We start from the raw sequence: 12,396 nt of genomic DNA on the forward strand, positions 1-12,396 counted from the left end.
GGGAACGCCTGTTTCTGTAGGAAATAATGAGGTCACTCGGTGTATAATGAGGCAACTGATGTGGGAGTGGGGAGGGGGGGAGGAGGAGGGCAGCGAGTCACGAGGGATTTCAGGCTCTACTCAACATCAGTTTGTCAAAACCGGTTTTGGATTGCAGTGTCTCTCCCTGCGTTTTCTCCCGTCCTCCTCCTCCTCCTCCTGCTCGTCTCACTGTCTTTAACACACTGTAATTTTGTCGTGTCATCAGTAGCAGCAGGGTGTGACAACCCGCTGCTTTTAATCATTCTCAATCAGGAGGGACTGTCTCTCTCTCCGGTCGTCTCTCTCTCTCTGCAGGAGACGGACAAAATGGAGAAGAATGAAACATGTGCGTAACCTTTTCAAGGGCAGCAGCAAGGGCCGGGCTGTCCGGCTAGAAAGCACTTTAGGAAAAGAAAACCACTGGTGCGGTTAATACAGAAAAGAAGAAGAGAGGGAAAATAGATGAGGGGGCCTGAAAGCCGACTATGATGACTTCTATATATAGCTGCTGCAGCGCGTGGTGAAGGCCTCCGCCGCTAAGACAGCATGCTCTTCCAGCTAAAGGGATTTCACAGGGAATATGTGTGTGTCGTGTGCATGTATCTGCATGTGTGCATGTGTTTATTAAGGCCAGAGATTACACTGCTGCCGACACGAGGAGAGGAAGAGATGAAGAGTAGGAGGAGGATGAGGAGAGAGCTGTTTAGCTGCAGGAGCTGTGCCGTCCTTAATTACAAAGCAAACAACCAAAGGCCTTCTCCCTTACAGGATAAATGCTTATGTGTTTCTCTGAAGGGCTATTATTACAAAACTTTTCTACTCAGCAATTTCAAATAATTAAATGCTACAACGACCCATTTTTCTTCGCAGGATCATATGGATTTCCATTTTTTTCTTTGGGATGTGTATTATTAACCAAAGAAGACATGCTTTATTCTCCTGGTTTGTAGGAAGAAGCCAGCCTGCAAAATAGCTACATACCGGTAATTAATATGAAGCGTACCACAGATAACATGTAAGTGTGTTAATATAAAATGAATGTAAGTAAGCATGTTTTCTTTGTATGTAGTGTTTAGAAATTGATGCAGTCATCTATTCTTAGCAGGAGCTGGTTACAGAGCCAAAGTCAAAATGACGTTTCATTTTTCCCCCTTTCGTCATGGTTGCTTTAGCATACATGCATCACGATGCCATGGCTCCACTTTAAAACACAAATAATGCAAATAATCAGTCTAAAAGCCTTTGAAATCAGATCCTGTCTCCTGTAGAGATCAATTCAAGCATGTGATGATATACTTTGAGTCTGTAATGAGACCGAAGGAGCAACATTTTTGCTTTCTGCATCACTAATTTCTGTTTTTTAAAAATAAAACTTTCAGCCAGGCTTTAAGTCTGCACTGCCTCGACCTCCTGTCAATCTCACCCAGTGGTGTGAAGAAGACAGGAATGGAAGCAGCGCAGAGACTTCACCAGTTTAACTCCGGTTATGCAATTATTCTAAAAGCAAAAAACAAAAAACAAGACTAATGTGAAACATGCTGACTTGATCAATGATCACAAATATAATCCAGCATTTCAAAGAGAGATGTTTCTGCCAGATACTATGGTCTGTTAAATGTTTTTTTTAAACAATAACAGCTTAAAACTTGTCAGACTTAGCTTTCCTAATAGTGTTATGAGGAAGAAGTATGAGGGAAAATGCTGCAGTCATGTTAGATAGTAACCAAATCAATGAGAAATTAGCTGCCCCTTCATAACCGTACACCCCCCACAGCTGTCATAACCCACTTTTAGATGCTTCGTGCTCAATATGCATATAATTTTGTACAAGTGCACGTCTGCTTCTGTGCTTCTGCTTCTTCATGTGAACATTAAGGCAGCGCTTATTGTGAAATCAGTGCTATAGCTTTGACTTTCTCTGAATCTGCTGATGCAGCTCAGAAACATCAAACATGGCACAGTTTTTGTGGCTTCCTACAGTGAGGTAACTACAGCCGAGTCAGAAGGGGATCGCTTCCTCTTAATAAGACATGAGCTCCCTTGAAGACGCGATTTGTAAAAATTGTTGTGGGGTCTTTAAAATATTGAGAGCGTCCCATTTTTGCAATGCATTTCTAGTTTCTTGGATATTTATCATCTTTGATTCATGCATACTGGTGATCAGTCACTGGTCTAACTCAGGCTCCGCCCCTCTACGGAGGCGCAAACATTGGCTGCACCTGATTGGACAAACACTTCCTTCATAGACATGGCCTTTTTTGGGAAAAATCCACTTTTATTACAAAAACAGTTGACTAAAATTTGCTTTTTAAAGCATCTAAGGTGAGAAATAAGCCGTGCAGTTGCTGAATCTGTCCAGATCCATAACATTTTGAAGTTTTTCAAGAGTTTTTAGAGGCAGTGGTTCATGCTCTGTGCTCTTTGTTTGCATAAAGCAGGCTTTAGATTTATGCAAATGAGCAGGCAACATGAAGACACATCTCTTAAAATGCATCACAAAGCTGCCAGAACTCATTATTACACAACTGCTTTTATCTGCAATGAATGTGAAGCCTTGAACTGACGGATACCTACATACATGCTGTTCTTTGGCATCACCGTCAAAGCACGGCGGCACATACTTCACTCACTTTAAAGATGAAGTGTGCGATTCTGCAGGAAGGTTGTTGATATTGAGCCACTTAATATAATTAGCTAATAAGCATGTGTCACATTGAGTATCCTTCATACTCTCATTGGTCCACCTGTTTTACCAAAAATTGTTTATCCGCCAAAAACTGCTTGTTAATCCCAATATGCATATGTCTACAGCTGCTTTTATCAAGGTCAGACAGTCATGAACAACTTTTTCAGTGCATGTATCCTTATGTTTCTGTATTTTCTTACCTAATCTGTGCCCTGCACCAATACATACAGCCCAATCACCGGAAACAATGCTATAGTATTACCTAGAACTGCAAATGCAGTGTTTGATTATGTTATAAACTCAAATGTTTCTTTGGTCACAATTAAGACACATTAAAGTTTGTCAAAGACATACTACAGAAAAATGTATGTATATTTGCATGTATGACTTACATGTTGAAATATCACTGACTCTATCTTTAACTCTAAGAGCAGGGGGAAAACACTCTCTCTTGACACCAACTACAAACAAAAAGAGAAGCATAAATCTAAACCTCTGTGGTGCTGAGGTCTTATTTCATCCATCCATTATCTACACACTGCTTAATCCTCATTAGGGTCGTGGGGTCACAGGGCTGCACATAGAATCAAACAATCACACTCACATTCACACCAACAGACAATTTAGAATCACCGATTAACCTCAGTATTTTTTTTGGGACTGTGGGAGGACACTGGAGTAACCAGAGAAAACCCACAAATGCACAGAGAGAACATACAGAAAGATCCCACACCCATGCTGGGATGGGTGCTAACCAACAATCCACTGTGCAGCCCCTTATTTTTATCATTCCCATGTATTCCAAATATTAGGAGTAGTTATAAATAAAAGGTTAAGCATGTTGTGCAGGTTATTTTGGACAAAGAAACAGTAAAAAGTGAGCTCCAACAAGCCAAACGAGAGTTCGCACATTGGCTTCCTTTCAGCTATTTAGTAAAAACTTTACAGCGTGTTTTTGCACACATTTAATGACTTTGCATCTTGTTGAAACAAGATCTGTTATTCCTCAGAGTGCAGGACAGCAGTGATATACACATTTACAAGCCAATTGCCAGAGATTTTGGACAGCTCAGGTGCTTCACTGCTGGGCAATTCATCCTCTCCCCATCTCATTTTAATAAGAAAAACATTTCCATTAGCTCCCATAGAGACCCTGAGTGGCGATGGAGGTAAATAAAAGACTCCTGATTGTGAAATAATGAGTACGCCAGTTGCTGCCTGCCAGCCAGCTGCTGCTGTCAGCAGGTTTTGAATCACTATGAAAAGCAGTGGAACAGGGGAATAATGGGAGCTATTAAAATTGGTGTAAAGATTACCAATATGCCCACCTACCAAACACTTAGCTTGACAAAAGGAGACTGGCAGATGGGAGAGACCAACCACTTGACACATTAGTTCATTACGCTCAAATATGATGTCATTAGAGCATTAACAAGGTTATAGTGTCTGAACTCACACCCACAGAGGTGAATGACAAGGGAGCTGGCATAGTCGTAAAATGAAGAACTGGATTGGCTATAATATGAACGGATTTCAATTCCAGTTAGTTACTGTGAGAAAAAACTACTGATGTGGAGGAATTTCTGCACTTTTAAAACATGCATGGACACAAGAACACACTCATAAATCAACAACATTAGGATGGTCTGTGTTTACTTGACTGCCATCCCTTTCATTTATTTATATTTTTATAATTCAGGCAGCTTTTCCACCACAACCTCCTGTATAATTCATCACATGTCAAAACTTTGAAAAGCTTCAACGAGACATCCAACTCTGTGAGATTGCCAAAAACTCATTTGGACATTCTTGTGCATCCTCCACTGTGAAATCATTCAAATGATTATCACAAATGTGTGATAAATCAAAAATGTATCTAAACCTTCAAGAATAACAGTGCTGGCTACAGAAGTGGCTGCAAGCAGCTGCAAGGAATTTGGAGTCTTGCCCAAGGACACTTCCACCTGCTAACCACACTCCATCCCTGAACGTCCATTTAAAGGTTAGTCTTCTGGCTCATTATGCCATCTAGAGGCCCTGTGTGCAAATGTATGTGCATTTGTATGTATGAGCGTGTGCGGTTTGAACAAGACATTTCTCACTGAGGTACCAAAGCAGCAGCCTTTAGCTGACTCTGACTCACAGCTTAATATGATTGCCAACAGTTTTTTGTTTTGTTTTTTTGCATTTTGCATACTTGGTTTTGCCCTTGCATTGATGATGGGAGGTTTGAGAGTGACAGGAGTCCCAAAAAGTCTGTTTCCACATTTAGTGTCAGATGTGGAAAAGGTGGTGCTATTTGTTCTTTTAATTAAAGGGTATACTGGGTAAAGACAGAATGTTACAGGTCCTCAGAGACAGGAGTCATGTGGTTCTATCAGGGCACACTTTTCCTGCCAAAGTTAGAGTGGTTTTGGCTGTTTCATAAAGAGATTGTTGCCTTTATGTTGTTGTTCTTGTTTTTTTCCACTGGTTTAGAGTGTTTTGGATTCAGTTGGGAAAAGGTGACATCATATATTTCCATTCTCCAATTATAGCTGAGCAACAGTTGCAACAGAGTGTGATGGCTGTTCAGGAGATACTTGCCCCACTGTCTGCAAATCTGAACAAATCTCACCAACACTGTCCTGATGAGGCTAGTGGAGCTTGTAGTTATGCTAGCATCTAATAATGACCATGGATGAGATATTTTAGTTCCTATTGATAGAAAGGCACACAATATGGTTTGGACATCCATGCTGACCAGATAATATCCTAAAACATCTTTGCTGAAATTCCACTTTGTTCTGTAATTTGGTTGGACTAAAGACCTAAACTAAACTAAAAGTTAGCAATCTTACTCATTAGCAAATGTTATTATGCTACCAGGTTAATCTAAGTTAATGTGAGAAGAAGTAGACACCTCCAAGACAGAAAAAATAAACCAATGCTGTAGTAACAGAAACATGCAGTTCCTTAAATGGCCACTCGAGGCTGGCAAGTCAATCCCCATAGACCACCATGTTAAAATGCTCAACTTTACAGCAGACATAAACATGTTTACAGACTGGTACCATAAAAAGTTTTGGTCTTTATAGCTAATTTCCATGTTCATGCCAACAAATATTGATATAACATACTGATTTAAATTGTATTAAGGTCAAAGGTTATGCATAATGAAGAGCATGGCTGATTTGAGTGGCTGGTGCGTCATGCCATAGGACAAGTCCATAGCCCAGAAAAAGCATTACAACTTTTAATCATTGTGCATGAATTTTGTGTTTTCTCTCTCCAGAATGCTGGACATTGAGTGTTTGATGCTCAAAATTTCCCGGGGAAGGACGTCCAGACCTCCTACGTAATATATCCCACCCAGTGTTGTCACCAAATCCACCCTCATGCCGATGTGTGACGTCATGAAGGGTTCATCCATTTTTATCTACAGACAGTGTGATAGATGGACGCACCAAGGATTACAAAGAATGTTTTTGTTCCTAGCACTGGTCATAGCTTATTTTCATCATGTTTGAATTACTATATATATATATTTAATCAGACAAGTTTGTAGTGCCCATAAAAAGTATTCTTCTGAGAAGCATCCCTACATCATGATACTGCCACCACCGTGCTTCATAGTAGGTTTGTGGTGATGTGCAGTGTTTGGTGTCGGGCCAACATGTGGTCACTCAGTTTTTAAGGGTGGTTTGTTCTTGGAAGATTTATGCACCTCTACTTTAAGGAATATCCAGTGACTTGCACATTTTCTCCTATCCAATCTTTGACTTGTGCTTTTCAATAACCGTTTCACAGAGTGGTTTGGAGTGTTCATGTCTGTCTTCTTGGTGTAATTATATCCTGGAGTACTGACTCAACAGCGACTAGACCTTCTAGATACAAGTGTTTTTATGCTACAATCACTTGAGACACATTCGCTGCACTCAGATAATATCCATCTCACCGTGCGATTTCAAGCACTAATCGGCTGTAATTGTGTAGAATGAGGTGAGTCACTTTAAAGGGGTGGAAACTCACACAATTACTTATTATGCATGTTATTTTCTCAATTCACTGACACTGCTTTGTAAAAACAAGAGTTTTTTTTCCTGTTCTTCCATGCAAGGTGAATACTTTTTACTGGCACTGTATGTTTTGTTTGAACAGAATGACATTAGCATAATATTTGCATTCGATACAATCTGGTTAAAGTTTAAAGAAGGACTTGGGTGTGCATCTTATCCTCACGGGTGCAAAAAAAATCTGTGCATTTCTGTGCTTGTGTGACTGCATTTTAAAGTACAAGTCTCTGTTTTCATCTAGGACATGCCCATGTGTGCGTGAGTGTGAGCGGGAGCATGTCAGGTCTGAGCTGTGAGTTCATGGGCACCAGACCAGAGTCACTGAGAGCGGTTAATGAGAGAGTTGGCAGAGTTATTAGCTGATCGCTGTAAGTCAGTGATCTGTGTGAGAGAGGATTAGGTTCCGCACGTCTTCGCAAAACCTCAGTGGAGCCAGGAGCTCAGTCTCAGAGAAGCTCATTAGATTTAAATATGGCTGTCTTGAGCAAATAGCTGGCAAGATGGATGTAAACTGCTAACACGGTGATGGTGCAATTCAAACGGTCAAGCGTAAATTTATGTGTGTCTGTGTCTGAATGTGTCTTTGTGAGCGCTGGTGTGCATTAAAATGAGAAATGTTCATGTACTTTTCTTAATCACCTCTTCACATTCAGATGCGATTATCTGCTGTAACAAGATGTTACTCGCTGAAAAAGATAACCGTAAGGTGTCAGGAGACTAATTTTGGCGAAGCTCGCTGACAGTTTATTCTTATTCATTTCCTCTCACATGTCAACACATACTATGTGCGAACCAGTCGCCTCTGCACACCTTATTTGATGTTGTGTTGACAGATTCCTGACTGGAAATATAATAATTTGCATCACGTCTGTGCTGTGGTTAAAACAAGTAGTGTTAAAATGTAAGCCAGGACTGTAGATTTAGCTGAGAATGAGAAAATAAACCACAAAGGAGACATTTTACCTTTTAAAAAAGAGCAATTAAAGAGGAAATTACATTCAGCAGTGAGTGCTGCGGAACAGCAGAAGCAGCGGGATTTATCATTAGCAGCATCTTATTGTGATACACTTTGTGAATTACAGCACTGATAGTAATAGTGATGACAAAAGAGAATTAATTAAGCTCGTTATTTTGAAGCTCTGTGAGAAGAAGGCACAATTATAAATTGTAGGACGGAAAGAATGATAAACCAAAATATTCTGAATGCCTGATTTATAGTCATTGTTACTGCAGACAAGTTAAAGGAAATATGACGTGTCACATTAAGGTACCAGAATGTGCAGCTTCAGTTCACCTTAAGATGGAGGCATCATCATCCAGAATGGAGATGTTTAATCATAACAGCTTTGTAATTATTTGCAGACACTTCCATCAAACACAGAGCCATCGGATCTCCTCATTAAAGGGCCAAAGGTTCAGGTTTCAACCCCAGAACTGACACATTTGAAAGGCATGTCATCTTTTAGAAAAATGATTAAAAAAAGGTCAAATTAGAAACTGTAAAACATAAAAGAAAGTTGGATATTCAGTTTTCCAAAGGTCCTTGAACATACCATCTGTAATGTTAAGTTCCATTGAGAAAATTAGCCAATTTTAAGCTTAAACTCATGATATTTTCTGTTTTAAAATTGCTGTATTCTTGGTGTCTTATTTTTAAGAAGAATTAAGAAGAATCTTCAGAAAAAAACCCAAAATTGTTACACTCCTCTGTGCAGCTGAGAAGCCATGTGTGACTCAGCTACAGCAAAAAAAAAAATTGTGTGAAAAAAATCAGGAAAATCAAAAATTCAGGACCTGCTCAGCTGAACTGCAGGCCATGCTCACACAGTTTAGAGCCACCTAAATATAGGATGCAGAGCTGCCATTTCTTCCAATGTTCTCTAATAGTACACACGTGGACAAAATTGTTGGTACCCCTCAGTTAAAGAAGGAAAAACCCACAATTCTCACTGAAATCACTTGAAACTCACAAAAGTAACAATAAATAAAAATTTATTGAAAATTAAATAATCAAAAACAGCCATTACTTTTGAATTGTTGATTAACATAATTATTTAAAAAAACAAACTAATGAAACAGGCCTGGACAAAAATGATGGTACCTCTATAAAAGATTGAAAACTATTTGACCAGAGTGACATGATTAACTCAGGTGTGTCATTTAATTGACATCACAGGTGTTACCAAACTCATAATCAGTCAGTCTGCCTATTTAAAGGGAGACAAGTAGTCACCCTGCTGTTTGGTGAAAAGGTGTGTACCACACTGAACATGGACAACAGAAAGCGAAGGAGAGAATTGTCCCAGGACATCCGAAAAAAAATTATAGACAAACATCTTAAAGGTAAAGGCTATAAGACCATCTCTAAACAGCTTGAAGTTCCTGTGACAACAGTGGCTCATATTATTCAGAAGTTCAAGACCCACGGGACAGTAGCCAACCTCCCTGGACGTGGCCGCAAGAGGAAAATTGATGACAAATTGAAGAGACGGATCGTTGGAATTGTATCCAAAGAGCCCAGAGCAACCTCCAAAGAAATTAAAGGTGAACTCCAAGGCCAAGGTACATCAGTGTCAGATCGCACCATTCGTCGTTGTTTGAGCCAAAGTGGACTTCATGGGAGACGACCAAGGAGGACACCACTGCTGAAAAAAACTCATAAAAAAGCCAGACTGGAATTTGCAAAAATGCATGTTGACAAGCCACAAAGCTTCTGGGAGAATGTCCTTTGGACAGATGAGACCAAACTGGAGCTTTTTGGTAAGGCACATCAACTCTATGTTCATAGACTCAAAAACCAAGCATACGAAGAAAAGAACACTGTCCCTACGGTGAAACATGGAGGAGGCTCAGTAATGTTTTGGGGCTGCTTTGCTGCATCTGGCACAGGGTGTCTTGAAAGTGTGCAAGGTACGATGAAATCTGAAGACTATCAAGGCATTCTGGAGAGAAATGTGCTGCCTCGTGTCAGAAAGCTTGGTCTCAGTCGCAGGTCATGGGTCTTCCAACAGGACAACGATCCAAAACACACAGCCAAAAACACCCAAGAATGGCTGAGAGAAAAGCGTTGGACTGTTCTAAAGTGGCCTTCTATGAGCCCATATCTGAATCCCATTGAACATATGTGGAAGGAGCTGAAACATGCCATTTGGAGAAGACACCCATCAAACCTGAGACAACTGGAGCTGTTTGCTCATGAGGAGTGGGCCAAAATACCTGTTGACAGCTGCAGAACGCTCATTGACAAATACAGAAATCGTTTAATTGCAGTGATTGCCTCAAAAGGTTGTGCAACAAAATATTAAGTTATGGGTACCATCATTTTTGTCCAGCCCTATTTCATTAGTTTGTTTTTTTTAAATAATTATGTTAATCAACAATTCAAAAGTGATGGCTGATTTTGATTATTTAATTTTCAATAAATTTTTATTTATTGTTACTTTTGTGAGTTTCAAGTGATTTCAGTGAGAATTGTGGGTTTTTCCTTCTTTAACTGAGGGGTACCAACAATTTTGTCCACGTGTGTATACCATAATATTTGGCAACGTAACAGTCATACTGCACAAATGATATTTTTGGGTTCTCTCTACTTCTAGTCCCATTTGAGCTGTTTCCATAGAGATGCAGAACTTTATATTGCTGTGAAAAATGAGCCCGCAGTGAGTAAAACTATGACAGGAGTACAATAAAATGTTTCAAGGGTGAATTTGCATATATGTATCCTACATGCTTAGAATATCGCCATGGAAGCTACACTGCAGATCTCCTCGTTGGGACACTGAACACAAAAAATGCTGCACCAATAGCAGTAAGAGATCAGAGGTTACTGTTCTCTTGTTTGGTTTCTGGTACTGATGGTTAATTAATGCTACATGTTGCACTCTCACACCGAGCTCTGCTCCCCCATAAGTCTGAATGTGAATCTAAATTACACACTGAGATGGACATTTCCTGCAGTGAGGGGTTATTACATAAAAGTAAGGCCCTCTGCCTGACATTATGTAACACAGTGATGAATCAGGGAGATTATGACAAACACACAATGCTGAGGACATCAGTCCTGCTATAAGATGCCTCTTCCTCACTGAATCCCTCCGTTTTTTCCTCTCACAATTTCTCCCCTTCTGATCCTTTGTCCTTTCTCTGCCACAGTTCTCTCTTTTCTTTGTCACTTTCGCTGCCCTTCTCCCACTTCATGCCCCATTTCTTGTCGATAGCACCTATTTAAATGCATCGTGCAGTGTTGGTAGTGCATAAGTGCGACCTTGCAAATTTTGGTTAATTTGAACAGGTGCGCTTTCATTATGTGTGGCATCACATCAGCAGCAGGGAGGATGCTACACTGCTATTCCTAACGATGCAGAGCTGCATTTGAAAATCATTGCCACTGACTCTTTCATTACAACAAAGCCTAAAATATCCAGAAGATAATCGAGCCTCTAAATGAAATGATTGCCATTATTTTCTCTCCTGCATGTGAAAAGTCAAAGCAGCATGTCCAAAGCGGCACCATGGGTGCTTTTGAAGTGTCCTAGAAAAATGAAGAACACATGTAATTTGATTCCATTTGTGTTTGCTGCAAGCACGATGAATAGCTTCATTGAACAATCTGTCACTGGCTAGCAGTGGAGGGTTTGTGAACTCATGCATTATGATGTCTGAGTACAAGGACACCAGACCTTTTTACACTGGTTACACTGCTACAGCTAACTTTTCATTAAGATTCACCAGCACATAATTTAAAAGTCTCACAGCATTCCAAATAATATATTTTAACTGTTACTTTTTTCCACTCTCTATATACACAGCTAATTTTGTGACACATAATGAAAATGATTGTAAACAAAGATTGTGTAAATGACTGTAAAAGGATTTCATTTTTTAAATCACAGCACAAACAACAAATCACAATAAAATCTAAAGACTCTAATAGCAATCAAGTGATATTAGTTTATATAATATCCTCATTTTGACTTGCAATTAGGCTTCAAGGTTGGTTTAGGTCAGCGTTTCTCAAAGTTTGGGGTGTGGCCACGTGGGGAGGCACAGAGGCATGACAAGGAGCGTGAGCAACTGGGAGGAAAAGATCTGTCTATGTGGAACTAATTCGCTGATCTATTGTCTTATTGTCGGTCTGTGTTTCGCAGTGCACAGCAAAAAAAAAAAAAAAAAAAAAGCAGCAAGACTGCGCTGGCCGTTTCTCAGTACCAAGTACGCAAGTCTGTACTTCCGTGCGAGTCCGTACTTGGCAACACAAGTGCGGACTTCGAAGTACGGAGTCCCGAGAACGCAACAACGCATCGTTAATGTACAACTGGAACAACAGTGTACTTGATGACATCACCACCTCGACTCATGTACTCAGATTATTCTTACCAGGGGTGTCAAACATACAGCCCGTGGGCCAAAACCGGTCCGACAGATGGTCCATTTCGGCCCGCGGGACACCTTTACAAATTGTAAAACATCTAGGGAAGACATTAACTGTAAATAGTAAATTTGTAAAACTGTACATTTTAAATAATTTCTAGATCATGACAAGTTGCTTTGATCATAAAGTAAAATGCTAGATTGTTCAGTTCCAGATACCTGTGGTTAAATATTTTGTGCCTTTGTAGATAAACTGTGATCTGT

Source organism: Acanthochromis polyacanthus, chromosome 16, assembly GCF_021347895.1.
Source record: "Acanthochromis polyacanthus isolate Apoly-LR-REF ecotype Palm Island chromosome 16, KAUST_Apoly_ChrSc, whole genome shotgun sequence".
In the NCBI taxonomy this organism is placed as follows: domain Eukaryota; kingdom Metazoa; phylum Chordata; class Actinopteri; family Pomacentridae; genus Acanthochromis; species Acanthochromis polyacanthus.